The sequence below is a fragment of the Periplaneta americana genome, chromosome 1 (assembly GCF_040183065.1).
Source record: "Periplaneta americana isolate PAMFEO1 chromosome 1, P.americana_PAMFEO1_priV1, whole genome shotgun sequence".
Classification (NCBI taxonomy): domain Eukaryota; kingdom Metazoa; phylum Arthropoda; class Insecta; order Blattodea; family Blattidae; genus Periplaneta; species Periplaneta americana.
Genome location: NC_091117.1, coordinates 22,550,995 through 22,574,533, shown reverse-complemented (window position 1 = coordinate 22,574,533; position 23,539 = coordinate 22,550,995). Strand labels below are relative to the sequence as shown.

The 23,539-nt window shown below is 42.3% G+C and overlaps 1 protein-coding gene across 1 annotated transcript in view; it reads left to right on the top strand.

The window, feature by feature from the left end:
* The window catches only part of LOC138715350 (zinc metalloproteinase nas-5-like), a 201,066-nt gene that overhangs the window by 118,674 nt on the left and 58,853 nt on the right, over positions 1–23,539 (top strand). The window lies entirely within an intron of this gene.

Sequence of the window (23,539 nt, the reverse complement as noted above, 5' to 3'; positions counted from 1 at the left end):
TTGCCAGAAAATTAGCTGTTTAACAATTTTGTTGCATCTAGGTAGCTTAAAGACTGGAAACGGTGAGTAGTTTTCTGAATTATACGGTCACATACTTCCTTGGCTACAGTTTTCTGGGATTCCATTCTCCGTCGCTTGCTGACTGGTTCAGGAGGAACCTCAAAAACCAGGTAGACGGCAGCAGCAGTCGGACACTTCAATTACCAAATAGGCCTACATTGTAAATAGTTCCGAGTTCTTCCACAAACAAGCATTCTTTCATTACGCTTTACTTTTGCAATCTCCAAGCTGTATTGTGCTGAAGCTGACTACAGCACTTCCCCGCGTAAAAATAGCCAATCAGAGCAGTGATTTCAGCTTCACACATGCGCATTAATTGTCTACATTCTCATTTAGAGTTTTGAGTTGCACATTGTATCCCCTGAGGCACCAAAGAGCTAAGAGCGAAGACTAAACACTCTATAACGCGTCATGAACATAACCACGGAAAATTGTCAAATGGCAGATCGGATACTATGGTGGTATTGCAAATACATTATTTGAGCAAAAATTATCATTGTGCTGTAGCACTGTAGCACATAAGGATGGGCCGCCTCTGATTATTATTATTATTATTATTATTATTATTATTATTATTATTATTATTATTATTATTATTGTTGTTAGAATGCTATAAGGATATAGGCCTATTGATTTATTTATATTTTGATGTTTTCTAGTTTCGTATTCAGAAGCTCGACAATGAGTCACACTCCATGCGAACAAAATTTTATTGTGATCGTGAGTACTGTTTCGTAACTGTTCCGTGTCCAGACACGAGTATGATAGGACGTGCATATGTACCTACTTTTCTGTTTTTAGGTTACAAGCAGAGTTTTATTATTGAGTCATAAGGCTTTACGTCAAATAATACAGGGACATCATTTTACTTTTACTAACATTTTTAATATTAACCTGGCTATACCTTTAGAGAACCGGAAACACAGTTTGCTATCCCCTTCCGCGACTGTAGTTCGATGATACTGGCGTAAAACACAAACAAATCACTCTACTAGGTATAGGAGGGAAGAAAAGTAGTTCATCCATTTACGTAAACTAGGAAATATCGCGATTTTGAGTTCGATAATTTTCATTAGCTTTTTGTTTAATCAAAATACAGTACTGTATTAACAATGAGTGTTATTATTCACGAACTGAGTTATCCATGCAAGCGTATTTATTATGCAGTGTATATTATACTGTCTACATTAGCGTACAATATAGAGAAAAAAAATAAATTGAAAAATAATCATAATATGAATATTTAAACATATTTTTGAAAATAGTGGCCGTTCATTTATATACAGGCTTCAGTTCTTCTGTGCATATTATCGCACTATAGACAATTGCATCTAATTACAATTGCCAGTTTCGTCCTTCGTACTAGTAACTCATGATGAAATAATTCTGTACCTAATCTATAAAAGAGTACCTTACGTACTGTAAATTCAATCTTCACTTCTGCCCGATCCGAAAAGATAAAATTACTCAGACATGCTATCTACTGTCCGTCCAAGTGGTTTTGTCGCAGGGTCGTAGAAAAGGGGGAAATCACGTGACAGTTAATTACTTAACGAGGTCCTTTTATTTAAGTTATTTTAAACAGTTGTATAATATTACGTAGACGTCTAATTCCTAAGAGAAATTAATGTTTTCAGAAAAGAGCTAAGACAGGCCAGCCACAAAGGGACGGGAAGAAGTGGATGGGAGAAATCGGGATGCGACATAGGCAAACGGACGACAGTACCTGTGCGAGAATATGATTCAATATTGAAAGCGAACATATTTCTGGAACGTACTATACTCACTAACTCAGTACTGTTTGTGTTTACTATGACCGTAAGGGCGACTTTGTATACGCTTGGTTCTATGTGAAAAACAGAAGTTTACTAGTAGAGGGGGTGGGAGTGAAGTACATTCAAAAACTCAGGTACAATAAAAATTGAAGTAAAAATAAAATGATGTCCCTGTATATGCAATAATATTGGTAATATCTATTTTCTTTTTCTTTAAAACTGTACAGTTCGTAATCTTGATAAATGTTCATATTTACAAACGGAAGAGCGACCAACAGTGGGTTCGTGTTTCTGTTTCTAAGAAATCAAGTCACTGCAGTTAGTGTTTCATTGTTGCGGAGTGGTGTGAAAATTGAGTAAGTAATTTTTGTTATCAAAATTTATTAATAGTTGAGAAGAAAATATTAATACACAAAATAAGTATAACTAATTTATATATCATTGATAATTTGAAAACAATACAATTTAATAACCAATTTCTGTCTTGTATCTATGCAATTTATGTTGGCTTGACTTGCGCTTACGTCTTGAAAATTCAGTAAAGACTATTGGGATGGTGAGAAAACATTTACAAAGAGACAAATATAGTTTGTGTTGCATGAAGTGATATAAATAGATCCAGTGTTGAAAGTGAAGTTACAGCTGGCTGAGTTGTCGTTTGCATATCATGCAGTAATGCATAACCATAGATATTTCTCCTGGTTGTAGCATTTAGTGAGTGGCATTTTCAAAGATTGGAAGAGAAGTCGAAAAGTTCACTGTGAACGTACAAAATGTGAGATGCTTGTTGAAAATGTATTGGCTTCTCATTGTGTAGAATTATTAGAGAATGACAAGATTACACTTTTTTCTGTGTTTCGACGGATGGGTCAAATAAAGACAGTATTAAGTGCTTTCGAGTGAATAAATATTGTTGATATTAGTGGAGTTGGAAAAAAAAATTACTCAGCTTTTGTGTTGATTGGAATGAAACAGCTGACGGTATTTTTGAGAAACTGAAATGTAGAGTATTTTACATGGAGATGCTTTGAAAGTTTGTAATATATCAAGTTTTGGTGCAGACGATGGAGCAGTCAACTACGGAAAACACCTAGGACTTAACACTTAGCACTGTGCAGTGAGTTTTTGAGAATTTCGAATCTTAAAATGATAACATAAGTGAAGTGAATTGTAATGGTCGCTTTATTCATAACATGGCCAAAAATGCAAGGAAAGTGATGACATTTATTGTCGAGTGTCTTAGTGTTAAAAGTTTATAACGAGTTTTCGTCTTCTAGTAAGAAAAGAAATGAAGTGAGTACTTTTTTTTTTAATTTGTTGAACAAGAATATTGAACAATATTAAGGCATATACGAGTTCTGTGGTTGTCCCTTTTGTGAGCTCTAAAGGGTTTTGTAAAAAAAAAATTGGAATGTTATACAGTTGTGTTTTCTCTCAAGGAGCATAAGGAAGAATTCTTTGAGTATGGACTTCGGTAAGAGAAGTGGACGAAAAAGATAACTGGTGACGTCTATTTTTAATACGCATTTGATGCACAACTACATGAATTCTGTTAAAACAATTTTGGAACAAAATTGTGAGATAAAACTCAACCTACATATAGTGATGCAGCTGAAATCTGCCATGTGCGCGATGCTCTGACAAGTTGGTATACTTCCTCACAAACCACTCATCCTCCTGCCCATCCTGAATTTCAAAAACAGTGGGACGTTATCTTTTCCCAAAAAATTTTAGATACACTCCGTTCTTCTTTCACATCCGAACAAGACATTGCACGTCTCCTAGCTCTTCAAGAGAGTGAGTCTGGAGCTTGGTTACACGCATTACCTTCTCCTCACATCGGCACCCTAATAGATAGTACATCTTTTAAAATCGCAATAGCTTTACGCCTTGGTTGTAAACTCTGCCAGCCACACCAATGTATTTGCGGGGGAATTGCTGATATTTACGGTCATCATGCACTCAGCTGTGCGAGGAGCAAGGGTCGCATTCCCAGACATAAATCACTCAATGATATCATTAAAAGATCTCTGACTTCTTGTGGCATCCAGTCTCCATTGGAACCACCAGGTATTAGTCGCGCAGATGGTAAACGGCCCGATGGTGTGACCTTAATTCCATGGTCTAGAGGAAAATCTTTAATTTGGGACTTCACTTGCGTTGACACTCTAGCTCCATCTCACTTACCGAATACCTCCAGACGCGCAGCATCTGCTGCTGAATTAGCCGTAAAGAAGAAAGTCAAATACGCTCATCTTTTAGACAATTATATCTTTGTCCCATTTGCTGTGGAGACCTTCGGTCCTTGGAATCATGACGCTAAAGTTTTGGTATCTCGAATCGGCCAAATTTTGATCTCCATTACTGGTGATCGCCGTTGCACTACTTATTTGCGTGAACGCTTAAGTATTGCTATTCAACGCGGAAATGCAATGAGCGTTTTGGGTACTCTTCCAGAGTCCAGCCCTTTGGACGAACTTTTTCTCCTGTAAAATTTGTTATCCCTATGTAAATGTTTATATTTAGAAAATAGAAAAGGTAATCGTACAATCTTCGAACTGCAAATCCTAAGCCAGAGAAATATTTCAATGACTACCTAGTTGGAGATATATAATGCATTATTATTACCTACAGAGGTTTATGCTCTTTTAGAATGAGTACATAACATTGAATGTAAAATTATAAGAGATTGTATGGCTTTCACGGTGGTAATGAAAATTCAAGAAATGAAGGTAATCGGACCAGGAAATATTTAGAGAAGTGCGAAGTGCGATTTGGGAATTGAAATATCATGTGTTACAAAAGGAATCCATATTTAATGAGTAGGAATAGTGATGATCCTCATGTTGTTAATTACTATAAGAATTACTGTAAAACTTTGTCAAAAGTTATAAAAGAAGGAAAGAAAATGTCTGAATGAAAAAATACAAAATTGAGATAATAAGATTGAAACTAATCGATATGCAAAGAATGAAACTAATCGATATGCAAAGAATGAAAATATTACTTGTATTAAAATCAATAATTATAAAATAGATAACACCAAAATCAATTGCAAATCATTTTAACGACTTCTATTTAAATATTATTGAGAACTGAAACATTCAAGATTATGCAGAAGATGCTGTAATTGATTACGTACCTGATGCATTTAACACTGAATTTTTAGGTCTCAAATTTATTCCCAGTAACGCAGCAGAAATCATGCATGTGATAAAACAACTAAAAACAAAATATTCCTCTGGATATGATGAAATCCGAAGTAAAGTTCTGAAAGCTTGTTCTGAAATAATATTCCCTTCGTTAAGCTATCTATGCAGTTTGTCAATGCAAGGTGATATTTTTCCAGAAAGACTCAAATATTGAATAGTAAAAGCAATATAGAAGAAGGGAGATAAATGTAGCGTTGCTAATTATCGATCCATATCATTATTAACAACATTCTCAAAAGTGTTTGAGAAAGTTATGTATAATAGGTTATATCATTACCTGGAGTTCAACAGTATATTAGGTTTAGAACAGTTTGGATTTAGAAAAGAAAAATGAACAGAGAATGCTGCTTTTAGTTTGGCGGATGAAATACTAAATTCATTAAATTCGAAACTACATGCTGGTGGGATTTTTTGTGGCTTGGGTGAAGCATTTGATTGTGTAGACCGTAATATATGAATAAAAAAAAATGAAGTTTTATGGTATTAAAGATGAGACGTTGGGTTGGTTTTGAGCCGTGCCAGGCACCGTAGCTGTTCACCTAGTACGTCACTTCGTCCGTCAGAGCGCTCTCAGACGTTATATTATAGATAGCGCTACGAATCCTTTCATTTTCTTTTCCAAATTATCCTATTGGCCGGTTGATTACGTCTCACGAGGGGAGAAGGAGAGTGAGTTTACTTGGTCACGGGCAGTTATAGATAACATCAATCAAGATTCGTACGCCGTAGAGATAACATCACTCGGGACTTGGATGTCGTAGACATAACATCACTTAGCAGTTTGAAGCCGTATGGGTAACAGTACTCAGGAGTTGCAACCCGCATTGATAGTTTCATTCAGGCAATTGACGTGTACTCGACAAGTGGAGCTCGAACTGTTTTCAATTCTCGTAACTTAAGTTTATCGTGATAGATTGTTCGAGAACAGTGCGTCACTATATTTCTTTTGTATATTTACGCATTATATAGAACTTTATTTCAGATGTATATCTTGTCATTTAGCGTGCTTACAACTTGTGTCAGATTTGTATCAGTGGAGTAGGTAAATTTGCGTCGTGATATTTTTTATCTTCGATTGTATGTATTTGAGAGATTGTAGTGGATCGTACTTTGAAATATCGCTTGCTAGTGATACGTCTTGGGGGCAAGTAATTGTGATTGCGTCGAGTGACATATATATATATATATATATATATATATATATATTTTAGGTATATTGTATTGGGGATCACGTGAGGAAGTATAAGTTGATATGTGAGGTTTGATGATTGGGGATTACGTGATGAGATATGTCTTGATATGTGATGTTTTGATGTTCCAAGACGGTTTGTGTGATAGAGCAGCGATTACGATCTTTGGGTTACGTTCCATTTGACGTTGTAATGAACTAGAATAGTATGGGCCTCATATTATTGTTCTAGTATTTTCCCTACTGCATTTTGATTTATTGGTTCCCATTGACGCTATTTCAGGAATCGAGTACATTGAGTTTCCGTTGCTATTTAAACGATCATTGACATTTGAAATTATCGTCTGTTACTTATATTACGTGTATATCTCTCTCTCTCTCTCTTGGGCATTTTTATTGTAAAGTACAGAGATTTTGTGTCAGTGCAATCTGCACAGTTCATGCGAGGTGTATTTGGAATTGGTAATGTATAGTGATCAGTTATGTGATGCCTTATACTGGGTAAAGTTTTTGTGTTATTGAGTTTATATATATGTTCAGTTTGGTTAGTGAGATTGTATGGTATCTGTGATTGAATGGGTCATGTATTGAGTTAGTATACTGACTGGGCGTTGTCTTGAGATTCATATCTAGATGGTTATTATATATATTCAGAGTGTGTTTTCATGACTAGATGGTTAATAGATCAGTCATTGATTATTGTGAGATGGCTATATTAGATTGTATTATGACCTATAAGTATGTTTGCCCAGTCTAGTAATACTTTCACGATTCAGATATCGTTGTGATACTAGTTCAGATTAACTTGTGTTATTTTCATTCGCTTATTTCATATTTCTTTCTTATTTCATTTACCATTCTTGTATATTGTTATTCATTATTGTTAATTATATCTGTTATACAAATTCACACTATTTATTTCTAAAAGTCTTCCACTGCGCACATCCAATCTTCCAATGTACCGTCTACCTGGCGATAACAGCCATTATAAGAAATATAGAGGAGTGGATGATCGTACCGCTTCGTACCTCCTTCTCAGTTTACATTGTACTTATGGAATAGAAAACAAAAGTAGAAATAAATGTAGTAAATAGCAGAAAGTAACTTTTTGAGAATTTAGAAGTATTAAACATGGTGTTCTGCAGGGATCAATTTTAGGTCCATTGTTTGTAGTTTATATTAAAGATTTAGCGTTGACCATAAACAATTTATCCCATGTAATTTTATTTCCAGATGATACAAGTGTGATTATTTCAAGTCCATGCAAATAAAGTAGCACTTAATGTTGATAAAAGCAGTGCAGTCAAATTTAGTACACACACTAGTGCTCAGGTTTCCATCAGTGGCGGTTCGTCTAAATGAGCGCAGGAGCACGTGAACACCTTAAAAATTAACAATAATCATACATATTACTGATTAATATTATTACATCTATTACTTTCCAATGTGCAATGACGTTCCTACATTTTTCGTCTTGAGAGAATGTCCCGATCGTGTGTCTTTAAATCTTCATTGAACAGGTTGACAGCAGCTAACACAATTTTTCTCTAGCAGGGTGAAATAGCCTGAGGCGAGAATATTTTCTGATTTGTTACAATGGTTACAATAGCTCTGCTTGCACAGGTCTGAACGTGCTAGTGAAAGAGAAACAGAGATGCTCCATCTCCCTTGGGTCTGGCATCCTGTTCCTTTCTCCCTCTTTCCTAGTTTTTTTCTCTTTACTGTTTCTTTTCAAAATACCGTTACGTGTGGGAGCTGATTCTGTTGTCTTTTGTTCAGAAAAGTAAGGAAAATACAAGCTGCAATGGTGTGTAATGCGTATTGAAAGTTGAAACAGCAACACTTGAAGTTTGGAGAGGGATGTGTGTGAAATTGTGTGTTAAATTAAAAGAAGATTCAAATATTCCTCCACAACATGACAAGACCGATTAAGTACATTGGCTATGTTGGCAGTGGAAAAAAACTTTTTAACTACATTAGAGACTTCAATAATAAAGTTATTGATAAATTTGCATCTCTCAAAACTAGGCGCATGGAGATTTCTCTACAAATAAATCTAGATCTTCAACACCATCTACAACAGCAGTGAAGGTGAGTCCTATGAATTAATTTTACTCTACTTTTGTTTAATGGTTTATATGAGTAGATTTGGTACATGCATATTAGAACTGGTTTATCTCTGACGTGTGACTCAGCTGTACGAGAATATATCAGTGTGTTCATTACTAATTTTTTTTGTGAACACCCATCCTAGAAAGGCACGAGGCACCATTGGCTTTCCTATAGTACCGGTATTCGATTAAATGGAACTCATCTCAAAGAATCTATAAGCACAAAGTTTCTTGGTTTAGAATTGGATAATGACTTGAATTGGAAAACGCATATAGAATGTATTACTCGTAAATTGAGATCTTCGTGTTATGCATTAAGATCCTTATCTGCTATTGGTGATATAAAGTAACTTAAAATGTCATACTTTGCATATTTTCACTCTGTAATGAAATGTGGATTAATATACTGAAGCTAAACTCTTCTGAAGCTAAACACGTTTTTGTTTTACAAAAGGAAGCTATAAGAATAATGGGTGGTTTGCGTAAAAGGACATCATGTAAAAATATTTTCCAAAATTTAGAAATCTTGACCTTGTGAATACATTCTTTCTCTAATGATGCTGTATATTAAGACCCAAGATAAATTCAGTACTGTACTAATCAAGACATTAATTATTTTAATAGAAGATATAAATCAGATCTTCATCTACACTCTGTTAGTCTAAGCTATTATAAAAAAGGAGTGTGTCATTTATGTGTTACTGTCTTCAATGCATTGCCTAATTATCTTAAAGATTTGAAGAACCATGAGAAAAGGTTTAGGAAAGAATTAACCAAATTTCTAGATGCTCACAACTTCTACACAGATGATAAATTTTTATGCGTGTGAATTGAGTTGTACTTGGAACGAAATGTACAATTTTATATAGTTAAACTAAAATGTTTTTATATTGGCAGTCTGTTTATTATAATTATATATTTTTGTTAAGCATAAATGCTGTAAATTGAATATTAAACTGTGTAGCTAAACTGATGAATTGTTTTAGCGTATAAATTGAATTAATCTACTTGATATGAATTGTACAATTTTGTATAGATTAACGGTAATATGTTTGTAAATTGAATTAATTTGTTTAGTATGTGTTGTATATGTGTGTATAGTTTGGCTGATGAATTGTATATGATTTTAAAATAAATAGTGTATGGCTCTACTGATGAATTGCATATGCTGCAATTTGAATAGCAGTCTAACTGAATTGATGAATTGAGTATGCTGTATATGGTATAGCAATCTGGTTGAACTGATGAATTATGATTATATAGAAATTTGTATAGCTTAATGGAAGTGTGGTTGTAAATTGAATTCATCTGCTATGTATTGTATATGTTACTGTACTATGGTTTAGATGGATCAATTGTGTATGCACAAAATTCTTTACTAATGTGCGAAGTGCGAAGTGCGAAGTGCGAAGTGCGAAGTGCGAAGTGCGAAGTGCGAAGTGCGAAGTGCGAAGTGCGAAGTGCGAAGTGCGAAGTGCGAAGTGCGAAGTGCGAAGTGCGAAGTGCGAAGTGCGAAGTGCGAAGTGCGAAGTGCGAAGTGCGAAGTGCGAAGTGCGAAGTGCGAAGTGCGAAGTGCGAAGTGCGAAGTGCGAAGTGCGAAGTGCGAAGTGCGAAGTGCGAAGTGCGAAGTGCGAAGTGCGAAGTGCGAAGTGCGAAGTGCGAAGTGCGAAGTGCGAAGTGCGAAGTGCGAAGTGCGAAGTGCGAAGTGCGAAGTGCGAAGTGCGAAGTGCGAAGTGCGAAGTGCGAAGTGCGAAGTGCGAAGTGCGAAGTGCGAAGTGCGAAGTGCGAAGTGCGAAGTGCGAAGTGCGAAGTGCGAAGTGCGAAGTGCGAAGTGCGAAGTGCGAAGTGCGAAGTGCGAAGTGCGAAGTGCGAAGTGCGAAGTGCGAAGTGCGAAGTGCGAAGTGCGAAGTGCGAAGTGCGAAGTGCGAAGTGCGAAGTGCGAAGTGCGAAGTGCGAAGTGCGAAGTGCGAAGTGCGAAGTGCGAAGTGCGAAGTGCGAAGTGCGAAGTGCGAAGTGCGAAGTGCGAAGTGCGAAGTGCGAAGTGCAAAGTGCAAAGTGCAAAGTGCAAAGTGCAAAGTGCAAAGTGCAAAGTGCAAAGTGCAAAGTGCAAAGTGCAAAGTGCAAAGTGCAAAGTGCAAAGTGCAAAGTGCAAAGTGCAAAGTGCAAAGTGCAAAGTGCAAAGTGCAAAGTGCAAAGTGCAAAGTGCAAAGTGCAAAGTGCAAAGTGCAAAGTGCAAAGTGCAAAGTGCAAAGTGCAAAGTGCAAAGTGCAAAGTGCAAAGTGCAAAGTGCAAAGTGCAAAGTGCAAAGTGCAAAGTGCAAAGTGCAAAGTGCAAAGTGCAAAGTGCAAAGTGCAAAGTGCAAAGTGCAAAGTGCAAAGTGCAAAGTGCAAAGTGCAAAGTGCAAAGTGCAAAGTGCAAAGTGCAAAGTGCAAAGTGCAAAGTGCAAAGTGCAAAGTGCAAAGTGCAAAGTGCAAAGTGCAAAGTGCAAAGTGCAAAGTGCAAAGTGCAAAGTGCAAAGTGCAAAGTGCAAAGTGCAAAGTGCAAAGTGCAAAGTGCAAAGTGCAAAGTGCAAAGTGCAAAGTGCAAAGTGCAAAGTGCAAAGTGCAAAGTGCAAAGTGCAAAGTGCAAAGTGCAAAGTGCAAAGTGCAAAGTGCAAAGTGCAAAGTGCAAAGTGCAAAGTGCAAAGTGCAAAGTGCAAAGTGCAAAGTGCAAAGTGCAAAGTGCAAAGTGCAAAGTGCAAAGTGCAAAGTGCAAAGTGCAAAGTGCAAAGTGCAAAGTGCAAAGTGCAAAGTGCAAAGTGCAAAGTGCAAAGTGCAAAGTGCAAAGTGCAAAGTGCAAAGTGCAAAGTGCAAAGTGCAAAGTGCAAAGTGCAAAGTGCAAAGTGCAAAGTGCAAAGTGCAAAGTGCAAAGTGCAAAGTGCAAAGTGCAAAGTGCAAAGTGCAAAGTGCAAAGTGCAAAGTGCAAAGTGCAAAGTGCAAAGTGCAAAGTGCAAAGTGCAAAGTGCAAAGTGCAAAGTGCAAAGTGCAAAGTGCAAAGTGCAAAGTGCAAAGTGCAAAGTGCAAAGTGCAAAGTGCAAAGTGCAAAGTGCAAAGTGCAAAGTGCAAAGTGCAAAGTGCAAAGTGCAAAGTGCAAAGTGCAAAGTGCAAAGTGCAAAGTGCAAAGTGCAAAGTGCAAAGTGCAAAGTGCAAAGTGCAAAGTGCAAAGTGCAAAGTGCAAAGTGCAAAGTGCAAAGTGCAAAGTGCAAAGTGCAAAGTGCAAAGTGCAAAGTGCAAAGTGCAAAGTGCAAAGTGCAAAGTGCAAAGTGCAAAGTGCAAAGTGCAAAGTGCAAAGTGCAAAGTGCAAAGTGCAAAGTGCAAAGTGCAAAGTGCAAAGTGCAAAGTGCAAAGTGCAAAGTGCAAAGTGCAAAGTGCAAAGTGCAAAGTGCAAAGTGCAAAGTGCAAAGTGCAAAGTGCAAAGTGCAAAGTGCAAAGTGCAAAGTGCAAAGTGCAAAGTGCAAAGTGCAAAGTGCAAAGTGCAAAGTGCAAAGTGCAAAGTGCAAAGTGCAAAGTGCAAAGTGCAAAGTGCAAAGTGCAAAGTGCAAAGTGCAAAGTGCAAAGTGCAAAGTGCAAAGTGCAAAGTGCAAAGTGCAAAGTGCAAAGTGCAAAGTGCAAAGTGCAAAGTGCAAAGTGCAAAGTGCAAAGTGCAAAGTGCAAAGTGCAAAGTGCAAAGTGCAAAGTGCAAAGTGCAAAGTGCAAAGTGCAAAGTGCAAAGTGCAAAGTGCAAAGTGCAAAGTGCAAAGTGCAAAGTGCAAAGTGCAAAGTGCAAAGTGCAAAGTGCAAAGTGCAAAGTGCAAAGTGCAAAGTGCAAAGTGCAAAGTGCAAAGTGCAAAGTGCAAAGTGCAAAGTGCAAAGTGCAAAGTGCAAAGTGCAAAGTGCAAAGTGCAAAGTGCAAAGTGCAAAGTGCAAAGTGCAAAGTGCAAAGTGCAAAGTGCAAAGTGCAAAGTGCAAAGTGCAAAGTGCAAAGTGCAAAGTGCAAAGTGCAAAGTGCAAAGTGCAAAGTGCAAAGTGCAAAGTGCAAAGTGCAAAGTGCAAAGTGCAAAGTGCAAAGTGCAAAGTGCAAAGTGCAAAGTGCAAAGTGCAAAGTGCAAAGTGCAAAGTGCAAAGTGCAAAGTGCAAAGTGCAAAGTGCAAAGTGCAAAGTGCAAAGTGCAAAGTGCAAAGTGCAAAGTGCAAAGTGCAAAGTGCAAAGTGCAAAGTGCAAAGTGCAAAGTGCAAAGTGCAAAGTGCAAAGTGCAAAGTGCAAAGTGCAAAGTGCAAAGTGCAAAGTGCAAAGTGCAAAGTGCAAAGTGCAAAGTGCAAAGTGCAAAGTGCAAAGTGCAAAGTGCAAAGTGCAAAGTGCAAAGTGCAAAGTGCAAAGTGCAAAGTGCAAAGTGCAAAGTGCAAAGTGCAAGGTGCAAGGTGCAAGGTGCAAGGTGCAAGGTGCAAGGTGCAAGGTGCAAGGTGCAAGGTGCAAGGTGCAAGGTGCAAGGTGCAAGGTGCAAGGTGCAAGGTGCAAGGTGCAAGGTGCAAGGTGCAAGGTGCAAGGTGCAAGGTGCAAGGTGCAAGGTGCAAGGTGCAAGGTGCAAGGTGCAAGGTGCAAGGTGCAAGGTGCAAGGTGCAAGGTGCAAGGTGCAAGGTGCAAGGTGCAAGGTGCAAGGTGCAAGGTGCAAGGTGCAAGGTGCAAGGTGCAAGGTGCAAGGTGCAAGGTGCAAGGTGCAAGGTGCAAGGTGCAAGGTGCAAGGTGCAAGGTGCAAGGTGCAAGGTGCAAGGTGCAAGGTGCAAGGTGCAAGGTGCAAGGTGCAAGGTGCAAGGTGCAAGGTGCAAGGTGCAAGGTGCAAGGTGCAAGGTGCAAGGTGCAAGGTGCAAGGTGCAAGGTGCAAGGTGCAAGGTGCAAGGTGCAAGGTGCAAGGTGCAAGGTGCAAGGTGCAAGGTGCAAGGTGCAAGGTGCAAGGTGCAAGGTGCAAGGTGCAAGGTGCAAGGTGCAAGGTGCAAGGTGCAAGGTGCAAGGTGCAAGGTGCAAGGTGCAAGGTGCAAGGTGCAAGGTGCAAGGTGCAAGGTGCAAGGTGCAAGGTGCAAGGTGCAAGGTGCAAGGTGCAAGGTGCAAGGTGCAAGGTGCAAGGTGCAAGGTGCAAGGTGCAAGGTGCAAGGTGCAAGGTGCAAGGTGCAAGGTGCAAGGTGCAAGGTGCAAGGTGCAAGGTGCAAGGTGCAAGGTGCAAGGTGCAAGGTGCAAGGTGCAAGGTGCAAGGTGCAAGGTGCAAGGTGCAAGGTGCAAGGTGCAAGGTGCAAGGTGCAAGGTGCAAGGTGCAAGGTGCAAGGTGCAAGGTGCAAGGTGCAAGGTGCAAGGTGCAAGGTGCAAGGTGCAAGGTGCAAGGTGCAAGGTGCAAGGTGCAAGGTGCAAGGTGCAAGGTGCAAGGTGCAAGGTGCAAGGTGCAAGGTGCAAGGTGCAAGGTGCAAGGTGCAAGGTGCAAGGTGCAAGGTGCAAGGTGCAAGGTGCAAGGTGCAAGGTGCAAGGTGCAAGGTGCAAGGTGCAAGGTGCAAGGTGCAAGGTGCAAGGTGCAAGGTGCAAGGTGCAAGGTGCAAGGTGCAAGGTGCAAGGTGCAAGGTGCAAGGTGCAAGGTGCAAGGTGCAAGGTGCAAGGTGCAAGGTGCAAGGTGCAAGGTGCAAGGTGCAAGGTGCAAGGTGCAAGGTGCAAGGTGCAAGGTGCAAGGTGCAAGGTGCAAGGTGCAAGGTGCAAGGTGCAAGGTGCAAGGTGCAAGGTGCAAGGTGCAAGGTGCAAGGTGCAAGGTGCAAGGTGCAAGGTGCAAGGTGCAAGGTGCAAGGTGCAAGGTGCAAGGTGCAAGGTGCAAGGTGCAAGGTGCAAGGTGCAAGGTGCAAGGTGCAAGGTGCAAGGTGCAAGGTGCAAGGTGCAAGGTGCAAGGTGCAAGGTGCAAGGTGCAAGGTGCAAGGTGCAAGGTGCAAGGTGCAAGGTGCAAGGTGCAAGGTGCAAGGTGCAAGGTGCAAGGTGCAAGGTGCAAGGTGCAAGGTGCAAGGTGCAAGGTGCAAGGTGCAAGGTGCAAGGTGCAAGGTGCAAGGTGCAAGGTGCAAGGTGCAAGGTGCAAGGTGCAAGGTGCAAGGTGCAAGGTGCAAGGTGCAAGGTGCAAGGTGCAAGGTGCAAGGTGCAAGGTGCAAGGTGCAAGGTGCAAGGTGCAAGGTGCAAGGTGCAAGGTGCAAGGTGCAAGGTGCAAGGTGCAAGGTGCAAGGTGCAAGGTGCAAGGTGCAAGGTGCAAGGTGCAAGGTGCAAGGTGCAAGGTGCAAGGTGCAAGGTGCAAGGTGCAAGGTGCAAGGTGCAAGGTGCAAGGTGCAAGGTGCAAGGTGCAAGGTGCAAGGTGCAAGGTGCAAGGTGCAAGGTGCAAGGTGCAAGGTGCAAGGTGCAAGGTGCAAGGTGCAAGGTGCAAGGTGCAAGGTGCAAGGTGCAAGGTGCAAGGTGCAAGGTGCAAGGTGCAAGGTGCAAGGTGCAAGGTGCAAGGTGCAAGGTGCAAGGTGCAAGGTGCAAGGTGCAAGGTGCAAGGTGCAAGGTGCAAGGTGCAAGGTGCAAGGTGCAAGGTGCAAGGTGCAAGGTGCAAGGTGCAAGGTGCAAGGTGCAAGGTGCAAGGTGCAAGGTGCAAGGTGCAAGGTGCAAGGTGCAAGGTGCAAGGTGCAAGGTGCAAGGTGCAAGGTGCAAGGTGCAAGGTGCAAGGTGCAAGGTGCAAGGTGCAAGGTGCAAGGTGCAAGGTGCAAGGTGCAAGGTGCAAGGTGCAAGGTGCAAGGTGCAAGGTGCAAGGTGCAAGGTGCAAGGTGCAAGGTGCAAGGTGCAAGGTGCAAGGTGCAAGGTGCAAGGTGCAAGGTGCAAGGTGCAAGGTGCAAGGTGCAAGGTGCAAGGTGCAAGGTGCAAGGTGCAAGGTGCAAGGTGCAAGGTGCAAGGTGCAAGGTGCAAGGTGCAAGGTGCAAGGTGCAAGGTGCAAGGTGCAAGGTGCAAGGTGCAAGGTGCAAGGTGCAAGGTGCAAGGTGCAAGGTGCAAGGTGCAAGGTGCAAGGTGCAAGGTGCAAGGTGCAAGGTGCAAGGTGCAAGGTGCAAGGTGCAAGGTGCAAGGTGCAAGGTGCAAGGTGCAAGGTGCAAGGTGCAAGGTGCAAGGTGCAAGGTGCAAGGTGCAAGGTGCAAGGTGCAAGGTGCAAGGTGCAAGGTGCAAGGTGCAAGGTGCAAGGTGCAAGGTGCAAGGTGCAAGGTGCAAGGTGCAAGGTGCAAGGTGCAAGGTGCAAGGTGCAAGGTGCAAGGTGCAAGGTGCAAGGTGCAAGGTGCAAGGTGCAAGGTGCAAGGTGCAAGGTGCAAGGTGCAAGGTGCAAGGTGCAAGGTGCAAGGTGCAAGGTGCAAGGTGCAAGGTGCAAGGTGCAAGGTGCAAGGTGCAAGGTGCAAGGTGCAAGGTGCAAGGTGCAAGGTGCAAGGTGCAAGGTGCAAGGTGCAAGGTGCAAGGTGCAAGGTGCAAGGTGCAAGGTGCAAGGTGCAAGGTGCAAGGTGCAAGGTGCAAGGTGCAAGGTGCAAGGTGCAAGGTGCAAGGTGCAAGGTGCAAGGTGCAAGGTGCAAGGTGCAAGGTGCAAGGTGCAAGTTTAGTAATAGTCTAAGTCCCCATTTTTACACGCTAAAGGTATTTGTTCGCCGAGGATCCGGTTGCGGTTCTCGTTTGCGTTGGTCATAGTACAAGTCCCCATTTTTACACGCTAAAGGTATTTGTTCGCCGAGGATCCGGTTGCGGTTCTCGTTTGCGTTGGTCATAGTACAAGTCCCCATTTTTACACGCTAAAGGTATTTGTTCGCCGAGGATCCGGTTGCGGTTCTCGTTTGCGTTGGTCATAGTACAAGTCCCCATTTTTACACGCTAAAGGTATTTGTTCGCCGAGGATCCGGTTGCGGTTCTCGTTTGCGTTGGTCATAGTACAAGTCCCCATTTTTACACGCTAAAGGTATTTGTTCGCCGAGGATCCGGTTGCGGTTCTCGTTTGCGTTGGTCATAGTACAAGTCCCCATTTTTACACGCTAAAGGTATTTGTTCGCCGAGGATCCGGTTGCGGTTCTCGTTTGCGTTGGTCATAGTACAAGTCCCCATTTTTACACGCTAAAGGTATTTGTTCGCCGAGGATCCGGTTGCGGTTCTCGTTTGCGTTGGTCATAGTACAAGTCCCCATTTTTACACGCTAAAGGTATTTGTTCGCCGAGGATCCGGTTGCGGTTCTCGTTTGCGTTGGTCATAGTACAAGTCCCCATTTTTACACGCTAAAGGTATTTGTTCGCCGAGGATCCGGTTGCGGTTCTCGTTTGCGTTGGTCATAGTACAAGTCCCCATTTTTACACGCTAAAGGTATTTGTTCGCCGAGGATCCGGTTGCGGTTCTCGTTTGCGTTGGTCATAGTACAAGTCCCCATTTTTACACGCTAAAGGTATTTGTTCGCCGAGGATCCGGTTGCGGTTCTCGTTTGCGTTGGTCATAGTACAAGTCCCCATTTTTACACGCTAAAGGTATTTGTTCGCCGAGGATCCGGTTGCGGTTCTCGTTTGCGTTGGTCATAGTACAAGTCCCCATTTTTACACGCTAAAGGTATTTGTTCGCCGAGGATCCGGTTGCGGTTCTCGTTTGCGTTGGTCATAGTACAAGTCCCCATTTTTACACGCTAAAGGTATTTGTTCGCCGAGGATCCGGTTGCGGTTCTCGTTTGCGTTGGTCATAGTACAAGTCCCCATTTTTACACGCTAAAGGTATTTGTTCGCCGAGGATCCGGTTGCGGTTCTCGTTTGCGTTGGTCATAGTACAAGTCCCCATTTTTACACGCTAAAGGTATTTGTTCGCCGAGGATCCGGTTGCGGTTCTCGTTTGCGTTGGTCATAGTACAAGTCCCCATTTTTACACGCTAAAGGTATTTGTTCGCCGAGGATCCGGTTGCGGTTCTCGTTTGCGTTGGTCATAGTACAAGTCCCCATTTTTACACGCTAAAGGTATTTGTTCGCCGAGGATCCGGTTGCGGTTCTCGTTTGCGTTGGTCATAGTACAAGTCCCCATTTTTACACGCTAAAGGTATTTGTTCGCCGAGGATCCGGTTGCGGTTCTCGTTTGCGTTGGTCATAGTACAAGTCCCCATTTTTACACGCTAAAGGTATTTGTTCGCCGAGGATCCGGTTGCGGTTCTCGTTTGCGTTGGTCATAGTACAAGTCCCCATTTTTACACGCTAAAGGTATTTGTTCGCCGAGGATCCGGTTGCGGTTCTCGTTTGCGTTGGTCATAGTACAAGTCCCCATTTTTACACGCTAAAGGTATTTGTTCGCCGAGGATCCGGTTGCGGTTCTCGTTTGCGTTGGTCATAGTACAAGTCCCCATTTTTACACGCTAAAGGTATTTGTTCGCCGAGGATCCGGTTGCGGTTCTCGTTTGCGTTGGTCATAGTACAAGTCCCCATTTTTACACGCTAAAGGTATTTGTTCGCCGAGGATCCGGTTGCGGTTCTCGTTTGCGTTGGTCATAGTACAAGTCCCCATTTTTACACGCTAAAGGTATTTGTTCGCCGAGGATCCGGTTGCGGTTCTCGTTTGCGTTGGTCATAGTACAAGTCCCCATTTTTACACGCTAAAGGTATTTGTTCGCCGAGGATCCGGTTGCGGTTCTCGTTTGCGTTGGTCATAGTACAAGTCCCCATTTTTACACGCTAAAGGTATTTGTTCGCCGAGGATCCGGTTGCGGTTCTCGTTTGCGTTGGTCATAGTACAAGTCCCCATTTTTACACGCTAAAGGTATTTGTTCGCCGAGGATCCGGTTGCGGTTCTCGTTTGCGTTGGTCATAGTACAAGTCCCCATTTTTACACGCTAAAGGTATTTGTTCGCCGAGGATCCGGTTGCGGTTCTCGTTTGCGTTGGTCATAGTACAAGTCCCCATTTTTACACGCTAAAGGTATTTGTTCGCCGAGGATCCGGTTGCGGTTCTCGTTTGCGTTGGTCATAGTACAAGTCCCCATTTTTACACGCTAAAGGTATTTGTTCGCCGAGGATCCGGTTGCGGTTCTCGTTTGCGTTGGTCATAGTACAAGTCCCCATTTTTACACGCTAAAGGTATTTGTTCGCCGAGGATCCGGTTGCGGTTCTCGTTTGCGTTGGTCATAGTACAAGTCCCCATTTTTACACGCTAAAGGTATTTGTTCGCCGAGGATCCGGTTGCGGTTCTCGTTTGCGTTGGTCATAGTACAAGTCCCCATTTTTACACGCTAAAGGTATTTGTTCGCCGAGGATCCGGTTGCGGTTCTCGTTTGCGTTGGTCATAGTACAAGTCCCCATTTTTACACGCTAAAGGTATTTGTTCGCCGAGGATCCGGTTGCGGTTCTCGTTTGCGTTGGTCATAGTACAAGTCCCCATTTTTACACGCTAAAGGTATTTGTTCGCCGAGGATCCGGTTGCGGTTCTCGTTTGCGTTGGTCATAGTACAAGTCCCCATTTTTACACGCTAAAGGTATTTGTTCGCCGAGGATCCGGTTGCGGTTCTCGTTTGCGTTGGTCATAGTACAAGTCCCCATTTTTACACGCTAAAGGTATTTGTTCGCCGAGGATCCGGTTGCGGTTCTCGTTTGCGTTGGTCATAGTACAAGTCCCCATTTTTACACGCTAAAGGTATTTGTTCGCCGAGGATCCGGTTGCGGTTCTCGTTTGCGTTGGTCATAGTACAAGTCCCCATTTTTACACGCTAAAGGTATTTGTTCGCCGAGGATCCGGTTGCGGTTCTCGTTTGCGTTGGTCATAGTACAAGTCCCCATTTTTACACGCTAAAGGTATTTGTTCGCCGAGGATCCGGTTGCGGTTCTCGTTTGCGTTGGTCATAGTACAAGTCCCCATTTTTACACGCTAAAGGTATTTGTTCGCCGAGGATCCGGTTGCGGTTCTCGTTTGCGTTGGTCATAGTACAAGTCCCCATTTTTACACGCTAAAGGTATTTGTTCGCCGAGGATCCGGTTGCGGTTCTCGTTTGCGTTGGTCATAGTACAAGTCCCCATTTTTACACGCTAAAGGTATTTGTTCGCCGAGGATCCGGTTGCGGTTCTCGTTTGCGTTGGTCATAGTACAAGTCCCCATTTTTACACGCTAAAGGTATTTGTTCGCCGAGGATCCGGTTGCGGTTCTCGTTTGCGTTGGTCATAGTACAAGTCCCCATTTTTACACGCTAAAGGTATTTGTTCGCCGAGGATCCGGTTGCGGTTCTCGTTTGCGTTGGTCATAGTACAAGTCCCCATTTTTACACGCTAAAGGTATTTGTTCGCCGAGGATCCGGTTGCGGTTCTCGTTTGCGTTGGTCATAGTACAAGTCCCCATTTTTACACGCTAAAGGTATTTGTTCGCCGAGGATCCGGTTGCGGTTCTCGTTTGCGTTGGTCATAGTACAAGTCCCCATTTTTACACGCTAAAGGTATTTGTTCGCCGAGGATCCGGTTGCGGTTCTCGTTTGCGTTGGTCATAGTACAAGTCCCCATTTTTACACGCTAAAGGTATTTGTTCGCCGAGGATCCGGTTGCGGTTCTCGTTTGCGTTGGTCATAGTACAAGTCCCCATTTTTACACGCTAAAGGTATTTGTTCGCCGAGGATCCGGTTGCGGTTCTCGTTTGCGTTGGTCATAGTACAAGTCCCCATTTTTACACGCTAAAGGTATTTGTTCGCCGAGGATCCGGTTGCGGTTCTCGTTTGCGTTGGTCATAGTACAAGTCCCCATTTTTACACGCTAAAGGTATTTGTTCGCCGAGGATCCGGTTGCGGTTCTCGTTTGCGTTGGTCATAGTACAAGTCCCCATTTTTACACGCTAAAGGTATTTGTTCGCCGAGGATCCGGTTGCGGTTCTCGTTTGCGTTGGTCATAGTACAAGTCCCCATTTTTACACGCTAAAGGTATTTGTTCGCCGAGGATCCGGTTGCGGTTCTCGTTTGCGTTGGTCATAGTACAAGTCCCCATTTTTACACGCTAAAGGTATTTGTTCGCCGAGGATCCGGTTGCGGTTCTCGTTTGCGTTGGTCATAGTACAAGTCCCCATTTTTACACGCTAAAGGTATTTGTTCGCCGAGGATCCGGTTGCGGTTCTCGTTTGCGTTGGTCATAGTACAAGTCCCCATTTTTACACGCTAAAGGTATTTGTTCGCCGAGGATCCGGTTGCGGTTCTCGTTTGCGTTGGTCATAGTACAAGTCCCCATTTTTACACGCTAAAGGTATTTGTTCGCCGAGGATCCGGTTGCGGTTCTCGTTTGCGTTGGTCATAGTACAAGTCCCCATTTTTACACGCTAAAGGTATTTGTTCGCCGAGGATCCGGTTGCGGTTCTCGTTTGCGTTGGTCATAGTACAAGTCCCCATTTTTACACGCTAAAGGTATTTGTTCGCCGAGGATCCGGTTGCGGTTCTCGTTTGCGTTGGTCATAGTACAAGTCCCCATTTTTACACGCTAAAGGTATTTGTTCGCCGAGGATCCGGTTGCGGTTCTCGTTTGCGTTGGTCATAGTACAAGTCCCCATTTTTACACGCTAAAGGTATTTGTTCGCCGAGGATCCGGTTGCGGTTCTCGTTTGCGTTGGTCATAGTACAAGTCCCCATTTTTACACGCTAAAGGTATTTGTTCGCCGAGGATCCGGTTGCGGTTCTCGTTTGCGTTGGTCATAGTACAAGTCCCCATTTTTACACGCTAAAGGTATTTGTTCGCCGAGGATCCGGTTGCGGTTCTCGTTTGCGTTGGTCATAGTACAAGTCCCCATTTTTACACGCTAAAGGTATTTGTTCGCCGAGGATCCGGTTGCGGTTCTCGTTTGCGTTGGTCATAGTACAAGTCCCCATTTTTACACGCTAAAGGTATTTGTTCGCCGAGGATCCGGTTGCGGTTCTCGTTTGCGTTGGTCATAGTACAAGTCCCCATTTTTACACGCTAAAGGTATTTGTTCGCCGAGGATCCGGTTGCGGTTCTCGTTTGCGTTGGTCATAGTACAAGTCCCCATTTTTACACGCTAAAGGTATTTGTTCGCCGAGGATCCGGTTGCGGTTCTCGTTTGCGTTGGTCATAGTACAAGTCCCCATTTTTACTTATACGGGACTTTTTCAATTTTTTTTTTATTTTTCTAATTTTTTTGTTTTTTATATTTTTTATTTGGGTAATTTGGGGTAATTTTATATATAAGTTGGGGTAACATGGGGTAATTTGGGGTAACATGGGGTAATTTGGGGTAACATGGGGTAATTTTATATATAAGTTGGGGTAACTTGGGGTAATTTTATATATAAGTTGGGGTAATTTGGGGTAACATGGGGTAATTTTATATATAAGTTGGGGTAACTTGGGGTAATTTTATATATAAGTTGGGGTAATTTGGGGTAACATGAGGTAATTTTATATATATAAGTTGGGGTAATTTTATATATAAGTTTGGGTAACATGGGGTAATTTTATATATAAGTTTGGGTAACATGGGGTAATTTTATATATAAGTTTGGGTAACATGGGGTAATTTTATATATAAGTTTGGGTAACATGGGGTAATTTTATATATAAGTTTGGGTAACATGGGGTAATTTTATATATAAGTTTGGGTAACATGGGGTAATTTTATATATAAGTTGGGGTAACATGGGGTAATTTTATATATAAGTTCGGGTAACATGGGGTAATTTCATGTGGGTTTCAAGAGGTAATTTGGGGTAATTACATGTTGATACAATTACAAATTTGTTGTAACATGGGGTAATTTCATGTGGGTTACAAGGGGGTATAATATCGGGTAACATGGGTAATTTGGGGTAACATGGGGTAAATTCATGTGGGTTATGAGGGGTAATTTGGGGTAACATGGGGTAATTTCATGTGGTTTACGAGGGGTAATTTAGGGTAACATGGGGTGATTTCATGTGGGTAAGATGGGGTAATTTCATGTGGGTTAGAAGGGGTAATTTAGGGTAACATAGGGGTAATTTGGGGCAACATGGGGTAATTACGTGTTGATACAATTACAAATTTGTTGTAACATGGGGTAATTTCATGTGGGTTACAAGGGGTAATTTAATGTATAATATCGGGTAACGTGGGTAATTTGGGGTAACATGGGGTAAATTCATGTGGGTTATGAGGGGTAATTTGGGGTAACATGGGGTAATTTCATGTGGTTTACGAGGGGTAATTTAGGGTAACATGGGTAATTTCATGTGGGTAAGATGGGGTAATTTCATGTGGGTTAGAAGGGGTAATTTAGGGTAACATGGGGGTAATTTGGGGCAACATGGGGTAATTTCATGTGGGTTACAAGGGGTAATTTAGGGTAACATGGGGTAATTTCATATGGGTATTTTGTGGTAACATGGGGTAATTTCATGTGGGTTACAAGGGGTAATTGGGGAACATGGGGTAATTTCATGTGGGTTATTTGGGGAAACGTGGGGTATTTTCATGTGGGTTACAAGGGTAATTTAGGGTAACATGGGGTAATTTCATGTGGGTAATTTGGGGTAACGGGTAGTGTTGGTAATACGGGTAATTTGATGAGGGTAATTAGGGGTAATTTTTGGTAATAGGGTATTTCATGTGGGCAGTAAAAGGTAATTTGGGGTAATATGGGTAACTTGGAGTAATTTCAAGTAGGCAATATGGGCAATTTCATGTGGGTAAAAAGGGGCAATAATAATCAGGTGGGTAATGTAGGACAATGTTATGTGGGGAAGGGGTAATTTGATGTGGGTAATTTGGAGTAACATGGAGTAATTTCATATAGGGTAATTCGGTAATTCATGTAGGTAATATGGGGTATTTTGATGTGGGTAATAAGTATTATTTTGGGGGTAATAAGGCGTAATTTTGGGTAACATGTGTAATTCATGTGGTAATTTCATGTGAGTAATTTGGGGTAACATGGGGTAATTTCTTGGGGTAATTTGGTAATTTCATTTGGGTAATATGGCGTAATTTCATGTGGGTAATAAGGAGTAATTATGGGTATAATTTGATGTGTGTAGTAAAGGGTAATTTTGGGTAATATTTGGTAAAGTTAAGATATGGGCGATGACGGCGTAATGTGGTACCTTCGGGTAATTTGAGTAATATGGGGTAACTTTGGTAACAAGGGCAACTTGTAATTTAGGGAACTTGTGGTAATTTACTGTACTTGGGGTAACT